The sequence below is a fragment of a genome, unplaced genomic scaffold (assembly GCF_019419815.1).
Source record: "Pyrus x bretschneideri cultivar Hongxiangsu unplaced genomic scaffold, Pyrus_bretschneideri_v1 Contig68, whole genome shotgun sequence".
NCBI lineage: Eukaryota > Viridiplantae > Streptophyta > Magnoliopsida > Rosales > Rosaceae > Pyrus > Pyrus x bretschneideri.
The window spans coordinates 607,510-624,445 of record NW_025999807.1 but is presented as its reverse complement, the minus strand read 5'-3'; the positions used below and the strand labels follow the sequence as shown (position 1 = coordinate 624,445).

The 16,936-nt window shown below is 39.8% G+C and overlaps 1 pseudogene; it reads right to left on the bottom strand.

Moving 5' to 3' along the window:
- Positions 1–16,936, bottom strand: part of LOC103949368 — a 42,737-nt pseudogene that overhangs the window by 24,062 nt on the left and 1,739 nt on the right.

Genomic DNA, 16,936 nt, shown 5'->3' with positions numbered 1-16,936 from the left:
ATATGATCAACAAAAATAACAACCTAGTTCCTACACCACAAGCTCCAAGGTAGTCGAGAAGGATTTATAAATCGTCTCAGTTGAATGGTTTGAACTTTATGACTATGTCATAGAGTTACACCTCTTAATTCGAAAGAAATAAGAATGAAAATCCTTATGACTACACTGAGTGTATATATATGACATATACTCAAGGAAATGGTAAAGTACCATTTGAATCGAAATAATGAAACCTTAATAGCTAATCGGTAGCTTAAGGTGACTACACTCAAAGAAAATGGTTGACTTTGAAGAAACCGTCTTTGACATAGTCTTAGTTTCAATTAATTCGAAGATTGCTAGAAACAACTAAATGGTGATTCAATGTTTGGACATAATATGGGTTTCCGAAACCATTATCAAGATAGTCTTGATAATATATGTCTAAAACTAAGAATCACAAGACATATAAGTTGTAGAGATCCATCCATCATGAATCTCAGCAAGTTAGTGGGAGCTATAAGCATCTTATGAGAAAAAGGATCAAATCGTTTGATTTCTCATAAAGATGTAAATGAATATTTTGTTTACTAGGTTTACAAAAGATTAGTGGGAGTTAATCATATTCCTAAATTTGAATATATATACATGATATATATTAATTTTGAAAATGAAAGGAATTCTTCATCGTTAAAGTTATGACTTTAAACATTCTATAATGATAGAATGTATATGGGAGACATAGTCTATATACATGGGATGGAAATCTATAATGATAGATTTCAAGATATAATTGGATTATATCAATCCCTAAAATAGACAAGAGATGCTAGGAAGTTTCTCATATGATGATAAACTTCAATTAGAATGACAATACTAGTGAGACTAGGAAGTTGTTCTTCTCAAAAGGAATGTACCCTATGACTCCCAAAGAAATAATGCGTAAATAGAATCCTTTATGCATACGCAGAAAGGTGATTTATGTATTTCATATTGTATGAAAACATTGATATAAGTTGTACCTAGAACGGTACAAGATGATATCAGTGCAAGCCCAGGATCAGAACCATGGCAACTGTCAAGTGAATCCTAAGGTATTTAAGAAATACTAAGGATGGATTCCTCAAGAATGAGGAAGAATTAGAGTAACGTAATGGAAGCGTAAATGTATTAGATTATGAATCTAATCCATCATAGAATATCTCTTCATTATGAATGAAGTGATAATGAGATATCTCTTTATTATGACTAAAGAGATATTTGGGTGGAAACGTTAAAAGTAATGACTTTAATGTGTTCCATCAAGTATGCAAAATATATTGCCATATAGAAGCTTACAACATTGTTGTTTGGATGGGAAAGTTCATTTATGAACTCTCCATTCGGTTCCAACCAGAAAGTGTATAACACTAATGGGGCAATAGCTCAAGCCAGGGAATCAAGGTCTCATCAAGGTCCGAACTCAAATGAGAGACTGAACCACATGATTGAGAATCATGTATAATGGTGACGTCGTTATTCTCAAGGTTGCTTCTATGGATAACATATAGATATCCATTGTTTAGGCCTACTACTTAGCCATTTATGAAATGAATTACAGAAGAGGTATCATCAATGATGACTAAGCTGATTGGCTCTAGTGCAAGTGGGAGATTGTTGGAAATGTGCACTAAAACCAATCATATGATGATACTTTACGGACATTTCAAACTAATGTAGTTTAAATGTAAAGGGCAAAGATTATTGTTTGAGCCGTCTCATATAAATGTTATATGCTTAAACGATACGTCCAAGGAATATGTGATTGGAAGAATGCGATCTAAAGAAGTTAGATTCATGAGACCATTCTTTCGTTGACACATCCTAAACGTTCCTGATCATAGGATTGTCAATTGGGCATTGACAGTCCGTTAAGATCAGTACGTGCTATGTCTTCTCTCAGGGAGAGTGACTAGTCTCGAGTCATTGGTGTGTGTGACATCAAGACAAGTACGTAGTTGCTCAATAGAGAATGAGTTCACTGAACACGATCAACGAAGAGTTCTCATATTCATGTCACATGAGAACTCATGGTTGGGATAATGCAAATTAGTCTTTTGACCTGAGGCATCACAGTTGTCTTGTGGTTAGGTCCTTAATCTTTGATTATGTCAAAGTCACTCCATCAGGCGAGTGTCCACGGCATCGTCGGGGTTAAGCCACTTAGCCATGGAGGCAAGTGAATGCGCAACAAGGGATCTCTAACCTTCAAACTGTTTGAGGGAGAATACTCTATGATATGATTTAGAATCTCTGGCCAGAGTATGAATGAGATGTTGGAATGCGTTCCAGATCACATTCAAGGTAATCATATAAGTACAAGATTCACATTGGATAGTAGACATGAATAAACTATCAAACCAAACAATGTGGTCAAGAGTATTGTATTAGAGAAAGACCGTATTGCATTTGTAATCCTAAAACTGAATAGGTTCTCCACCTCTTCTGATTAGCTTGGGTAACCATGACATGCTGCTAGGCGTCAACCATGGTTTGTGGAAGCCCTAAAAGTGTATTATCACTAACGGGAGAATTGAAAGTAAGTTTCATTACACAATCGATTTGAAAGAGTTTGAATCGCCCACTGCCTCGCTAAAAGGAACCTAATGGATCGTACACCGTGTAAGGTAGAGATTGAAGATTCAACGGAGATGAGTAAGAATAATTAAATGGTTTAATTATTTATGGCAAGGATTAATTAATATGATTATTAATCAAACGAATAAGTTCGTTAAAAGACCTCGGGATAGTTTTGGACCTTAAGGCCCAATGGGCTTCGAACGTCAAGTCCATTGACTTAAGTTGTATGACAACTTAATGAATAATGATTCACAAAGGCCCAAATAGCCCAATAAATCCCCTTAGGCCGGCCATTTAGAGGAGGGTAGTGAACTTGGCTTAATTGCAAGTTTGCCACTCCATTGTGAGGTGGTATAAAGACATCTTTATAGCCATTTCATCCTTAGGGTTTTCTAAGGAGTAAAGATGAGAACACAAACCTCCCTTTGCTCTCAAAGAGGCTGGCCACCCTAGAGGAAAACATCTAGCAATCTTACTTCCTCTAGGTCACTCATTTCTTCTACAATATGCCTTGGTGTGGAGACTTAGAGGTTCTCAATTTTGGGAACTTGAAGAAACCTTTTCATCCATCCAAATCCATGGATCTAAGATGCAAGGAATGAAGGCCCTCTCTTTGGGTGATTAGCCTTTGCTTATGCAAAGAGGAATCTACAAAGGTATTGATTTCTCAACTCACTTTGTTTTGAGTTGAGTCTTGATTCACCTATCTACTAGGCTTTGAAGTTCATGGGTTAAGTTTTGTTTTTGAGTGCATATAAACATGATTCCGCCTTTTAATTGTTAAATTGCATGTTGTTGATGTTGCTCAAATGAACTTGTTTTTCACAAATTTTCCTTCATAATAGTCAACGGTACGTTCATCCCTGGTTGTCTTAATACGAACTTTTATCCCTCTTGTTGTAATAGGCTTGCTGAGAGTAAAAATTCTTCCTCTTACCAAGAGACAAATACGTTTGGTGACTTAGCGAGCAGCTAAATGAGGCAGGAGATGATGCAATGGGTGTCTAAATGGCCAAGATCTCCTCACTTGGTAGAACTTGACTTCCACTTCCCACTTGTTGATAGGGGTTAACCATATGGGGGTTCCCTTGGTATGTCCTTGCTTCGGCGAAGACGTGGTTGTAAGCCTGTGCCATCACCCCTGAGTAAGTCTTCCAAGTGTTGGCATTGATCATATACTTGAAGAAACAATCACGTAGGCCTGTCGTGAAGGCTTTGATGGCGGTCTTGTCATCTGCCTCAGCGCAGCGAGAATACTCATGGCTGAAACAGCCAGCATACTTTCGTAGTGACTCGTTCGGCTTCTGGCTAATAGTGTACAAGTCATCTGCAGAATGTAAGCGATTTGTCTGGAAGATGTGTTAAGAGACAAACAGTTTCCTCAATTCCTCAATTGAGTCTACTATCTTAGGTGGAAGACGGCAATACCAATTCAGAGCTCCGCTAGAAAGGATAGAGGGGAAGAGAAGACATCTTTCTTCGTCGGTGTGCATCCAGTATGCCATGGTGGACTCAAAGAGGTTAAGGTGTTCAACCGGGTCCTCCCTTCCAGTGTAGAGTTGTAAGCCAAGCTTCTGCTTTGTCTTTGCTTGAAGGGGGTGTCGAAGATCCTCCTTGTAAAAGGGCCAGGCTTAGGTTGGTTCCAGTCAAGTATTTCGGCTTGACGTTCGGCCTTCAACTTGTTTACTTCCTCAAGGAGTTGTAGGACAAGGGGGTCCTGAGTGGAGTCAGGTACTGCTGGATCCTTCTTCCGTAAGTCTCCATCTCCTCTTGGAAGTAGGAAAGCTTGGTCAAGGGCATGGGATTTTTCTTTGGACTCACCATACTGACTTCCAGGGCGAGCCTGTTGAAACGCCCCCGAGTCCCCCATACTTTCATATTCCTCTAGGACATGTCGCTCATTCCCTAAATTGGCAATTGGCTTGGGGCATAGAAGAGGACCGAACCTTTTAGAAACCCTTGGATCATTGACCTTCGAGTTTATATGAATGGGGTTCTCTCGACGTTGCCTCAGGAAGTCTCGACAGTCGCGATAAACGGCTTTTGATCCTTCTACTCCTTCTGTAAGAAGGTGCATTCCTCCACTTCTCCTACTTTGGGTCAAAGCAGCTGGGTCGAGAGAGGTCTCATGTTAATCAACACCTTGATGAGTAACTCGCTCCCCATTAGGGATATCCATGTTGAAGGCAGGTGATCCCCCGTCTTGGGAGGCACCCAGGTGGTGGTTGACTTCCTCGGGGGCGATGAGTTCGTGTGTTTGAGTATGCCTAGCTTCATAGAGCATTCCGAAGAGCTTCTCATACTGCTCTTGGAGGATCTCATTCTTTATCGCTATCTTGTTGCTCTGAGCCTCTAGCTCATCGACTTTAGCCTGAAGAGCAAACCTCTTTCATTCCTTGTTTAGTTGCTTTGCACTAAGTGCGAGGGGGTGTCGTTCTGCGTGTTGTGGCTCCCTTCACTCCCCATGTTGGAGAGGGGTGTCTGGTCGAAAGAAAGTGTGCGAATGGTGGAAACCAGCTTGACAAAGCTGGAGAGAGTATGTGATGTGATAAAAGATAGCACATAAATTAAACCCTCTTTTTGACAATTGTAGTATAGATATAAGTAGGGATCGTTCTAGGCCGGGGATTAGGAGGGATTGCTAATCTAATGAAAATTGACTCAAACAAGTGAAAATAGGCTTTAAAACACTTTAAATAACTCACAAGACTCTTACTAACTTGTATGACTCAAAAACAAACTTTAAAGACTCAAAACAACTTAAAACAACCAAAAAGACTCAATTTAGACTCTAGGACTTAGTTTGGACGAAAATACACTTGGTTTTGACTCTAAAGACTCAAAACGACTCTTTTGGACAGATTTGGAACAAGTAAGAAAAGGGGTTTTGATTTTGGACGAATTTAAAGGAAAACAAGTAACTTAAAACTTTAAAATAGATTTTGGACGAAAATAAGAAAAACTAATGGATGATGGGATAGCCAAGGGATACTTCTCCACACATGATACTTCCTAACATAAATTGATTTCCAGTTGCTTTTTCGATAAACCATGAATCTCAACACCCCAGATTAACCGTGACATCACTAATTAACCCTCAGATTTCCCTTAAGTTAGTGGATTGGATGACATCATACGACAACCCAAAGCATTCTCCAAAACGTCCCCTACATGACATCATAATAGAGATACGGTCAAAGATCATTACGTTCAATGGAAATCATAAGTATTGACAAAGCACTTGTAACTATGACATCATGATAATCATGCTAGGAATTTACTTAACATGATTGTGAAAACAACCTTAACTACTTGTGAATATTAGTTTGTGACGATTATGTGAAACACCCTAATATTCTAGCACCAAATTCAAGCATGCAAATTAAGTAGGCCTCCCTAATAAACATACAAGAATAAGTTATCCATCAAACGGTTAAGTAAATTGCGTTCACAATTTATAAAATCACAACTGGACTTAATCAACTCATATTATAAATGTAATCATGGTTTCAAAGCATCCCTAGGCTAAAACGAGTTTAGCCTCTCATGTTCATGACAAAACAAAGCAATATAGATTTAAACATTGAAAATAAAAGATAGATTACACCTAGAAACGTCCAACACTCCAACTTGAATGCACAAACGCCCAAGGCTTGGTCTTCCTTCTCCTCTTCCTTGCTAAGTCACGGCAAAGGGTCTATGGTGGGTTTTTGGATGATTTTCTGGTTTTTGGATGGATTTAGGTATGTAGGGTGGTGCGGCAAGGGTTGATGGTGGTGTATGGAGGTTGGGATGGAGGTGTGGAAGTAGGGGAATGATGGATGGGTAGTAGTAGGGTCACGGCACAAGTTGGTTCTCTCAATGGATGAATGAATGTTGTGTGAAGGGGTGGTGTTCTGATCTAGGGGTTAATATGAGTATATATAGGCACTTAAAACCCTAGGGTAATCAGATATGGACTTGAATAGAGAGGGATAATGCTTCCTAGGTGCGGCAGGTATGGGATAAGGTGATAAGGTTTCTAGAATGCCTTGCAAGGCAAGGGAAATCAGATTTCTAGAAGGGTTTGGGCGCCACCTTTGTAGGAGATAAGATAAGGTTCCTAAAATCATGCTTTAAGTACCAAATTTGTAGGGAAAAAGGGATAAGGGTGTGGCAAAGCTTAGGGATAATGTTTAGGGCTTCTAGAAAGCCCTAAAACTAAGGGGAATTGGATAAAACCCACGGCAAGGATAAGATAGGGTGTCCTAAATGGATAAGGACTCCTCATTGTACTTGAAAACTTTGCCTATTAGGATTAGGAAACCTTGTCTTCATCATTCCTTCTTCATCTTGGACTCCTTTTCCTTCTTGGACTTGGAAAACTTCTTTGTTGCTTCACTTGAGACCATTTGGATTTTGACTTTCCTACTTCAAGTAGGAAACCTTGTTTGAGTAGGAATCTTCATTCTTCTAGGAATCCTAATTCAACTAGGAAACCTGTTTCCATTAGGGGCTTTCCTACTTCAACTAGGAAACCTTGTTCAAGTAGGAAACATCATCTTCAAATCTTCAATTTCGTCCATCCTCTTGGCTCCAAGCATATGATGTCCATTCCAAGCTCTAATTTGCTCCAAAAGGCTCCAAAATGCATCATTTTGCATACTTTGCCCTTAAAACCTGAAAATACATAAAACTAGCTTAAAAGACTACTTTACTAAGGAAAAACACTATAAATGCACAAGAACAAGCTAAACTAAGGTGCATAAATATGCTCCTATCAAATTCCCCTACACTTAGCTTTTGCTAGTCCTCGACCAAAACAAAATGAAACAAAGTAAATAAACGAAGTAAAACGAGTAAAACACAACCTACACCTTCCAACAATCGCCTCAGGGATTTCCAATGCACATGACATGTTAAAAATCATCATTCCCACAGATTTTAGCCATCTTTACGCTTAAGCATTTACTTAATCATAGTCACTACTCATTAGTTCACAAATAACCAATTAAAACATGATTTTGAATGTAGTAACATGCCTTAGAGAATTCCCTCAATTCCTTACTCGATATGCACTCAATTTTCACACAGATTTTCTGACTACACACCCTATACTAGTTATATGTGAGAAGATAGATGTAAATATGAAAACGAATGCTCACATATATGTATGACAAAGAAAGCACTTTTCGGAGTTAAATAGCATGTTTATCAATACGATCTCATGAATGGAATGCTACTACTTAGATGCGAGAACCAGTGACACCATATGCTCGTACCAATTTTAAACTCCACAAATTGAAACACATAACACTCAAGATTAAAGTCAAGGGTTGTAACGGGGCTAGGGGTATTGGCTAACAAAGAAAGGTAAAGGATAAAACAAACGTTCTTTAAAGCAATAGTAAGCAAAGTAATGAATTTGACACTTAAACTCTCTTCAAATGGCCGACATCAATTAGTACACACAAGGGAAGATTCATGCAACATTTAGGGTCAAATTCACTCTTTTGGACCCTTCCTTCAACAACCAACACTTGTGAGTTCATTCTCACTTATTTTTCAACTCTTTTTCTTTCTTTTCAACACTTTTCTATTTTCTTTTGATTTTTCTACGAATTTCTCTTTTTTTCTTCTTCTTTTTTTTTTTTTTTTTTTTTTTTTTTTTTTTTTTGTTTTTTTTTTTTTTTCGTGCCCTATCATCTTCCCCCACACTCGTTTCCTGCCATATATTGACCAAAGGAGTTCACCCTACGTCGTGCTTTACTATCCTTTAAGAACAAAGGTATGGAAAGTCCTAATCTAGGCTAGGTGAGGATAATGTGGCTAACAATGAAAATAGGCTAAATAAGGCTCAAAGGGGTTTAAACCTACAATACAAATGACAAGGGTGGATTCGGCTATTTGGCTATGGTGGTGACTACTACACAACTTCATCTTGTTATTTGTTATGCTAATCAATTTCATGCTTTGAATAAAATGGGTATGAGTTCTAGTATTTGGAACTATAGTGATGAAACGCCTTCTAAGTAGTAACCAAGCAACGAATAATGAGATCATGCAACGACTTTAGAAAACAAGAATGCACAGATTTTAACTCTCCAAATAACATTATATGCTCAAGTCTCACAAGGTTGTAGCATTTGTTTGAGTTCCTTCCTTCAAGCATGTTACAAAACTAATTTTTTTCTTTTTGATTACATGTGAAGTCATAAGTTATAACCACAACCAAGCATAAACAAAGAGTAAAACAAACTTTCATCCATGTTAATCATTCTCTTTAACAGTCATGCAATTACAAACCGAATCCTCATCATTGTGTTGGAAGGTACCCTAAGACACAAACAAACACACAAAAACAACTTAAAACAACTCTTTTTGGGTTTTCAAAACAATTTTTTTCAAATTTTTATGTGATTTTCGGAATTTTAGAACAACAAATACTAAAACACACCAAAACAGCCTAAAAACACCTAAAAACAGCAAGAAACAACATTTGAAATTATGGGTGACAAAACCCTACGAATTTGCATCAAAACACTTTGGTTACCCCCCCACACTTAAATCAAACATTGTCCTCAATGTTTCAAGCATAGACTCACACAAATAACAAACAAACAAACAACATCTAACAACCTAACATGGCAGATTCAAAATCAACAACAAAGAGAAGAGTTTAGGAACGCAAATCTGGAATTGGAATGCTTTCTCGGTCTTCCTTTGTTGAATGCATGGGTTGCCTCCCAAGTAGCGCTTGCTTTAACGTCGTACAGCCGGACGAAGACCTCGTTCAGGCACCATTGGTGCCCACAGCATGGAGTGAGATCTCCTCCACAACCTGCCCCACGGCATTCTCATAGTATGGCTTCAATCTATGTCCGTTGACCTTGAATTCCACCCCATTCCTTAAGCTTTGGACTTGAACTGCACCATGTGGAAAAACATTAGTAACAACAAAAGGTCCAATCCATTTAGAACGTAACTTACCCGGAAATAACCGAAGGCGGGAATTAAAAAGTAAAACTTTTTGCCCTATGGAGAATGTTTTGCTTCGGATCATCTTGTCATGGAAAGCTTTGGTCTTTTCCTTGTAAATGCAAGCATTCTCATATGCTTCACGCCTAAGTTCCTCAAGTTCATTCAATTGCAACTTTCTATGCATTCCCGCTGTGTCTATGTCCATGTTGAATTTCTTGATCGCCCAATGAGCCTTGTGCTCTAACTCCACGGGGAGATGACATGGCTTGCCATACACTAGCCGAAAAGGGGACATGCCTATTGGTGTTTTGTATGCCGTCCTATAGGCCCATAATGCATCCTCCAAACGCACACTCCAATCTTTTCTTGTTGGTCCAACGGTCTTCTCCAAGATTTGCTTGATTTCTCTATTGGACACCTCGGCTTGGCCATTGGTTTGGGGATGGTAAGGTGTTGAAACCTTATGTGTGACTTGATACTTCTTGAGTAGTGCTTCAATGGTCCGATTACAAAAGTGAGAGCCTCCATCACTAATAAGCACTCGAGGCATCCCAAATCTAGCAAAAATGTTAGTCTTTATAAAATCTGCAACAACTCTAGAATCATTAGTACGGGTGGCCTTGGCTTCCACCCATTTTGAGACATAATCCACCGCAAGCAAAATATAAGTAAAACCAAACGAAGATGGGAAAGGGCCCATGAAATCAATACCCCAAACATCAAAAATTTCAACATTAAAGATAGGTGTTTGCGGCATTTGGTCCCTTGTACCTATATTTCCCATTCGTTGGCAACGATCACAAGTTAAACAAAATGTTCTAGCATCTTTAAAGATTGTTGGCCAATAAAAACCACATTCTAACACTTTAAGGGCAGTGCGTTGCGTGCCAAAATGGCCACCACAAGCATAAGTATGACAAAAGGTTAGAATCGAATTAAACTCACAATCATGCACACAACGACGCACAATCTGATCTGCACAAAACTTCCACAAGTATGGGTCATCCCATACATAAAATCGTGCCTCTTTCTTTAACTTATCACGTTGGTGCCTAGCTAGGGTACTTGGAACACGTTTTGACACCAAAAAATTGACCAAATCGGCATACCAAGGTTCACATACCTTAATGGACAACAATTGTTCATCAGGGAAGGTCTCTTGGATGGGTACGGAGTCCTCATTGCACACCAAACGACTTAAATGGTCAGCCACTACGTTCTCACTCCCTTTCTTGTCTCGAATTTCAATATCAAACTCTTGGAGAAGAAGCATCCATCTAATGAGCCTTGGTTTAGCCTCCTTTTTAGTGAATAAGTACCTAAGAGCTGCATGGTCAGAAAATACAATTACTTTAGTGCCAAGTAAATATGAACGAAACTTATCTAAAGCGAACACAACGGCAAGAAGTTCTTTTTCCGTGGTAGAATAGTTTAGTTGAGCATCATTCAAGGTCCTAGAAGCATAGTAGATGGCGTGGGATTGCTTGTTCTTCCTTTGACCCAAAACAGCCCCTATTGCATAATCGGATGCATCACACATGAGCTCGAAAGGCAACGTCCAATCAGGTGGAAGGATGATAGGTGCCGTGGTAAGTTTGTGCTTGAGGAGCTTGAATGCCTTCTCGCACTCCTCGTTGAACTCAAACGCCACTTCTTTTTGTAGGAGACGGCATAGGGGTTGTGCAATCTTGGAGAAATCCTTGATAAATCGCCTATAGAATCCTGCGTGGCCAAGAAAAGAACGAACCTCTCTAACCGAAGTAGGAGAGGGTAAGTAACGTACAAGATCTATTTTAGACTTATCAACTTCAATTCCTTTTTCGGAGACGATATGACCCAAAACTATGCCTTGTTTAACCATAAAATGACATTTTTCCCAATTTAAAACAAGGTTAGTTTCCACGCATCTTTTCAAGATTAAAGTAAGATTATGCAAGCAATCATCAAATGAGTCCCCAAAGACACTAAAATCGTCCATAAATACTTCAATTATCTTTTCAACATAATCTGAGAATATACTTACCATGCATCGTTGAAAAGTGGCTGGTGCATTGCATAAACCAAATGGCATACGACGATATGCAAAAGTACCAAATGGACAAGTAAAGGTGGTCTTTTCTTGATCATCCGGCGCTATGACAATTTGATTATATCCTGAATAACCATCAAGAAAGCAATAAAAAGAATGACCGGCTAACCTTTCAAGCATTTGATCAATGAATGGCAAAGGGAAGTGATCTTTCCTTGTTGCGGCATTTAGCTTCCTATAGTCAATGCACACCCTCCAACCGGTTTGAATGCGTGTAGGCACAAGTTCATCTTCCTCATTCTTCACCACCGTGACTCCAGACTTCTTGGGAACCACTTGGACCGGTGAAACCCAACAACTATCCGAGATGGGATAGATGACGCCACAATCAAGCAATTTGATGATTTCCTTCTTTACTACTTCCATCATTGGTGGGTTGAGTCGACGTTGGGCTTCCCTTGATGGTTTGGCGCCTTCTTCCATAAGAATTCGATGCATGCACGTGGTAGGACTTATACCCTTGATGTCGGCCAAAGTCCACCCAATGGCCGTCTTGTGCTCTTTGAGAACCCTCACCAATTTCTCCTCCTCTTGTGCCGTGAGTGAAGAAGCTATAATGACGGGCAATGTGTCTTGCTCGCCCAAAAACACATACTTCAAGTGATTTGGCAATGGTTTGAGCTCAAGTGTAGGTGGTTGTTCTATAAAAGGAAGCAACTTATTAGTCGAAATTGGAATTGAATTTGGACTAGGGGACTTACCTTGGAGCCGTGGCAATGACTCTAGGGCTGCCACGGTCTCAATCACATCTTCATCAAAGGTCACGGCATGGGTGTTCAATTGTGTGCCTTGGGGTGTTATGTGGTCCTTCATTTCGATGCCATTTGTAATGACCGTTTCAAATGCATCGCCATGTAATTGATCAAGGTGTGCCTGCGCCAAAGAATCAAGAATATCAATAGAGAAACATGAGTGATCATCATTAGGAAATTTCATAGTTTCAGAAATATTAAAATCAATCACTTCCCCATCGAATTCCATTGTTAAAGTGCCTTTAAACACGTCTATCTTCGTTCGGGCCGTCTTCATGAATGGCCTCCCAAGAAGAATCGGCAAGGATGGAGCATGGGTTGTTTCCTCCATTTCAAGGACATAGAAATCCGCTGGAAAAATCAAGTTATTCACCTGCACTAAGACATCTTCCAATACGCCCTTTGGATAGGCATTAGATCTATCGGCCAACTGAATAATCACACCATCATTTTTCAATTCACCAAGGTTCATTGAAGCATAAATAGAGTATGGCATGACGTTAATTGAAGCTCCTAAGTCTAACATAGCATGTTCGAACTTAGTTTGACCAATAATACAAGGGATTGTAAAGCTACCTGGATCTTTGCACTTTGGTGGTAACTTTCTTTGTAAAACAGCGGAAACATTCTCACTTACCCTTACTACCTCTTTATGTGACGCCCTCTTCCTTGTAGTGCACAATTCCTTCAAAAACTTAGCGTATTTGGGCACTTGCTTTATGGCGTCTAGGAGCGGGATATTGACTTGAACTTTCCTAAACGTCTCAAGAATGTCCTTCTCATGCTCCTCCTTCTTTGTTTGCAAAAATCTGTGAGGAAAAGGAACATTGGGTGGAACGAGGTTAGAATTAATCAAATTTGAACCCAACTTACCTTTGGTGGCCGAATGGGATGGCTTGGATGAGTTTTGGTCCTTTTGGGCTTGCGGCAATGGAAGTGGTGTCCTTGCCGTGGGCTTCCCTTCAGTCTCCTCTTCATGTTGCAACGTCTCGTCTTCATTACGACTTGTTTTGGATGGTGTGGATGTAGTGCCAACTTCTTTTCCACTCCTCAAAGTAATTGCTTTGGCAGATTCGAACCCTCCCTTTGGATTGACAATGGTTGAACTTGGGAGCTTGCCTTGGTCTCGGAATTGTCCCACAAACTCCGCAATCTGCCCTATTTGCTTCTCTAAGTGGTCCACCCTTTTGTCTTGGTTTTGCATTGCCTTTTCTTGGTTTTGCAATACTTTGGTTTGATTTTCTTGCCCCTGAGACAAACTAGTAAGTAACTTGAGAATTGTAGCATTATCTAAAGACGTACCTTGATGTGATTGGGCGGATTGGGGTTGGGTTTGTTCTTGGCCGTGGGTTTTGGTGTAAAACCCCGGGGGTTGCTGCCTAAAGCCTCCTTGTTGGTAAGGTTGTTGAGGCTCCCTCCACTTGAAGTTTGGATGGTCTCTCCAACCCGGATTGTATGTATTGGAATATGGATCATTTCTTGGTTGATTTTGGCTTGGAAATCCAATGGCGTTTGCACTCTCCCACCCACCATTCTCAATCAATTGAGGGCACTTGTCCGAAGGATGACCTTGAATAGAACATACGCCACATACAATTGGACTTTGGGTCTTCATTCCTTCGGCCATCTGAGACACAAGAGAAGTAAGATTAGCTAATTGAGTTTGAAGGTCGGATTGAGAACTTACCTCATTCACTTGTTGCCGTGGGGGGTCCCTTTGCCCAATTCCTTCGTATTGTTGTGCATTGAGAGCTCGGTTTGCAATGAGGTTCTTGGCTGCCATAGGGGTTTTATCCACCAACGCTCCTCCCGCCGAAGCATCAAGCATTTGTCTTTCAATGGGAAGAAGACCTTCATAGAAGTATTGAATTAGAAGCTCTTCCTTCATTTGATGTTGAGGACATGATGCAACAAGGGTTTTAAAGCGCTCATAGTATGTTGGAAAAGACTCCCCTTGACTTTGTTGAATTCCGCTAATCTTCTTTCTCAAGAGAATGACTCTCGAAGTAGGAAAGAACTTTTCAAGAAACGCCCTCTTCATGCTCTCCCAAGAGGTGACAGTTCCGGGTGCTAACTCGTATAACCAATCCTTGGCCTTCTCCAAAAGTGAGAACGGGAAAGCCTTCATCTTCAAAATGCTACCATCAACGTTAACTGGAGTCATGCTCGAACACACCACCTCGAACTCCTTCAAATGCTTGTTGGGATCCTCCATGGACAATCCATGGAACTTTGGAATGTGGTGCAACAAGCTTGACTTCAATTCAAATTCGTCGGTCTTGTCTTGAGCCGCCCTTGGGTATTGGATGCACAAGGGTGCGGCATTGGCCATTCCCGAAGCGGAAAGCTCCTTGATTGTACGGTTGTCCACTGCCATGGTTTCTTCCTCTTGTGTCGTGGGTTCTTCTTCCTCCCTTGGCGTTGGCTCTTCCTCCTCCTCAAGGTTGGGAGCCGTACTAGATTCTGGGTTCTTCTTCTTCTTCCTCAAAGTGCGCTTAAAATCGTCGTCAAAATCCAAGATGTTTGCACTAACAGGTTGAGAACTACGAGTCATAAACTAGTACCTACAAACAAGAAAAGAAACTAGGTCAGTAGCTAAAACAAAAAGAAAACACAAAGAAACAACGGGGGATTAGCAAAATTGCTAATCCCCGGCAACGGCGCCAAAAATTTGATGTGATAAAAGATAGCACACAAATTAAACCCTCTTTTTGACAATTGTAGTATAGATATAAGTAGGGATCGTTCTAGGCCGGGGATTAGGAGGGATTGCTAATCTAATGAAAATTGACTCAAACAAGTGAAAATAGGCTTTAAAACACTTTAAATAACTCACAAGACTCTTACTAACTTGTATGACTCAAAAACAAACTTTAAAGACTCAAAACAACTTAAAACAACCAAAAAGACTCAATTTAGACTCTAGGACTTAGTTTGGACAAAAATACACTTGGTTTTGACTCTAGAGACTCAAAACGACTCTTTTGGACAGATTTGGAACAAGTAAGAAAAGGGGTTTTGATTTTGGACGAATTTTAAAGGAAAACAAGTAACTTAAAACTTTAAAATAGATTTTGGACGAAAATAAGAAAAACTAATGGATGATGGGATAGCCAAGGGATACTTCTCCACACATGATACTTCCTAACATAAATTGATTTCCAGTTGCTTTTTCGATAAACCATGAATCTCAACACCCCAGATTAACCGTGACATCACTAATTAACCCTCAGATTTCCCTTAAGTTAGTGGATTGGATGACATCATACGACAACCCAAAGCATTCTCCAAAACGTCCCCTACATGACATCATAATAGAGATACGGTCAAAGATCATTACGTTCAATGCAAATCATAAGTATTGACAAAGCACTTGTAACTATGACATCATGATACTCATGCTAGGAATTTACTTAACATGATTGTGATAACAACCTTAACTACTTGTGAATATTAGTTTGTGACGATTATGTGAAACACCCTAATATTCTAGCACCAAATTCAAGCATGCAAATTAAGTAGGCCTCCCTAATAAACATACAAGAATAAGTTATCCATCAAACGGTTAAGTAAATTGCGTTCACAATTTATGAAATCACAACTGGACTTAATCAACTCATATTATAAATGTAATCATGGTTTCAAAGCATCCCTAGGCTAAAACGAGTTTAGCCTCTCATGTTCATGACAAAACAAAGCAATATAGATTTAAACATTGAAAATAAAAGATAGATTACACCTAGAAACGTCCAACACTCCAACTTGAATGCACAAACGCCCAAGGCTTGGTCTTCCTTCTCCTCTTCCTTGCTAAGTCACGGCAAAGGGTCTATGGTGGGTTTTTGGATGATTTTCTGGTTTTTGGATGGATTTAGGTATGTAGGGTGGTGCGGCAAGGGTTGATGGTGGTGTATGGAGGTTGGGATGGAGGTGTGGAAGTAGGGGAATGATGGATGGGTAGTAGTAGGGTCACGGCACAGGTTGGTTCTCTCAATGGATGAATGAATGTTGTGTGAAGGGGTGGTGTTCTGATCTAGGGGTTAATATGAGTATATATAGGCACTTAAAACCCTAGGGTAATCAGATATGGACTTGAATAGAGAGGGATAATGCTTCCTAGGTGCGGCAGGTATGGGATAAGGTGATAAGGTTTCTAGAATGCCTTGCAAGGCAAGGGAAATCAGATTTCTAGAAGGGTTTGGGCGCCACCTTTGTAGGAGATAAGATAAGGTTCCTAAAATCATGCTTTAAGTACCAAATTTGTAGGGAAAAAGGGATAAGGGTGTGGCAAAGCTTAGGGATAATGTTTAGGGCTTCTAAAAAGCCCTAAAACTAAGGGGAATTGGATAAAACCCACGGCAAGAATAGGATAGGGTGTCCTAAATGGATAAGGACTCCTCATTGTACTTGAAAACTTTGCCTATTAGGATTAGGAAACCTTGTCTTCATCATTCCTTCTTCATCTTGGACTCCTTTTCCTTCTTGGACTTGGAAAACTTCTTTGTTGCTTCACTTGAGACCATTTGGATTTTGACTT